Raw genomic sequence first — 2,336 nt, 5'->3', positions numbered from 1 at the left:
TTCATATGATTTAGTTTCCAATATATGCTTAGATTTGATTAACAATAATAGCTTAATATATTTGTCATAATATATTATTATGTGCTCAAAGAAAATTAAAATAAAAATGTTTTCCTTTTCATGTAATTTTTTCTGTAATTATTATGTGGTCTATAATTAAAAGTTTTTAGTAACTATAGTTAAATTTCAACTCTGTTAATTAATATATGTTTAATTCATATGATTTAGTTTCCAATATATGCTTAGATTTGATTAACAATAATAGCTTAATATCTTTGTCATAATATATTATTATGTGCTCAAAGAAAATTAAAATAAAAATGTTTTCCTTTTCATGTAATTTTTTCTGTAATTATTATGTGGTCTATAATTAAAAGTTTTTAGTAACTATAGTTAAATTTCAACTTTATTACCTACATAAAGAAATATTTTTTCACGTTGTTAACTTTGAAAATTAAAAAAATATGGTTATATAATCTATTGTTCAAAGTACAAAGACAACAAGAATTAGCGAGAATACGTTTAACACGCTATGGACGAAATAACGACAATGAAGCACAATTAAATGATTACAATCTTCATGTTCGCACAAACTCTGAACAAAGAACTACAAGTATTATTACATTTGCCACATATCATTTCCATACACTGAACAAACTCAAATATTACTCATGTTAAAGTCTAAATATTAATATATTATAATACGTTTTATTCAACTTTGATTTGTTGTAATTTTAGGTTCTATTCATAACCCTTTTGAGACTACATCAACAAATATTTTAACTACCTTGAGATTGACGTCTGTACGTGAAATTGCTAGATCATCTTTCCGACAACAATTTCGCACAGGTATTTTATTTTATACTTGAAATCAGTGGCAGATCTTCATCGAAATTTTAGGAGGGACGATAATATTTAATTAAAATTTATAATTAAAATTAATTAAATTATGAAAATATTAAGAAACATACATGATGAGACTAGAGATAAAATTTTCAACTATTTCTTTTTCAATATAAATCGTTATGTTGTCTGCAATAAATTCATCTTCTATATTACTACATAATTTTGTTTACTTGATTTCATTGTCGAAAATAATATTTATATAATAGTTGAACCATAATAGTTAAAATAAGACAAATTACTTGGTAATGCAAGATATGACTAATGACGTATGCTAGAAATTTTCAAACTTGAAGGACTAACGAGACCAAGAATAAAATGTTAATATTGAGATCTCAAACTAATCTTCATTGCTCATTAAAACACATTGAATAAAATTTGGACAAAAAATATATAAGACCAATATTAAATTACTTATAAGTATATTTAAGATATATAATATCAATACATAAGTAATTTCTTTTATCAACATTTAAACGTGTAAGAGAATCTGATTCAATATGTATAATTTTTAAAAGAACTACACAAATTGTATTATATTTATTTATCAAACAAATTAAAAAAATATGTGAGTTCCAATTAGTATATCCTTAAAGACATTATTCATGTGTAGGTAAAGGGAGTACATCTGCTCCAAAAAGTTTGTAAAACTCTATGTGTCACATTTTATAATTTAAAAGTTTAATAATCACATATTTTTTCTGACCAAACACAACAAGTGACACATGAATAACCATACTTTGTGGGACAATAGATATGTTCCCATACAAAAAAATAAACAAAAAGTAATAAATAAAAATAAAAACTATTTCAAAAATTACTGAAAATAAGCATAAAATTGAAATGACACAATGATAATATTAAAAAAAATTATTCACATTTCAGGTTCTAATCATGGTCATGTTGAAGATATACCAACAAATATTTCTAGTGCAATGAGATTAACATACGTACGTCATATTGCTAGATCAGTCTTATGTCAACAATTTCGCACAGGTAACCTCTTCTAATACTTAAAACATATACACTATGTATAAATATATCTACTATTTTTTATGTATATATATATACAAATATTACTTTTATATGATATCAACTTTTCAGTACTACAATCCTTTGAAAATTAGTTAACATAAACACTTTAAAGTTATGATCAAATATGTGACAATCATTTATAACCAAGTCATATAATTTATATACTCTATTTTTTCCAGCTGATGTCACTAATACTACAAGGTATCATGGAAGTCATGACAATGAAGCAGGCCCAAGTCATCGTCGTAGTCCCGAAACTAACAATGGTCAATTAATGTTACTAAATCATACATATATATCATATCGATATATGTTTAACTTTTTAAAGGCCTTCTTATATACCCAACAATATATCATCAAACTTACAGCAACGCGACAAGACCAAATCATCTACAAAC

The 2,336-nt window shown here is 24.4% G+C and overlaps 1 long non-coding RNA gene across 1 annotated transcript; it reads left to right on the top strand.

Moving 5' to 3' along the window:
• Nucleotides 1-505: 505 nt before the first annotated feature.
• Nucleotides 506-1,844, top strand: LOC109339252. Its single transcript, XR_002106643.1, has 3 exons — nucleotides 506-582; nucleotides 739-849; nucleotides 1,789-1,844. It is a non-coding gene; the product is annotated as an uncharacterized LOC109339252 (long non-coding RNA).
• The last annotated feature ends 492 nt before the right edge of the window (nucleotides 1,845-2,336 follow it).

Source organism: Lupinus angustifolius, unplaced genomic scaffold (assembly GCF_001865875.1).
Source record: "Lupinus angustifolius cultivar Tanjil unplaced genomic scaffold, LupAngTanjil_v1.0 Scaffold_65_12, whole genome shotgun sequence".
Lineage (NCBI taxonomy): Eukaryota > Viridiplantae > Streptophyta > Magnoliopsida > Fabales > Fabaceae > Lupinus > Lupinus angustifolius.
The sequence above is the reverse complement of the archived record's forward strand: the minus strand, read 5'-3'. Positions and strand labels throughout refer to the sequence as shown.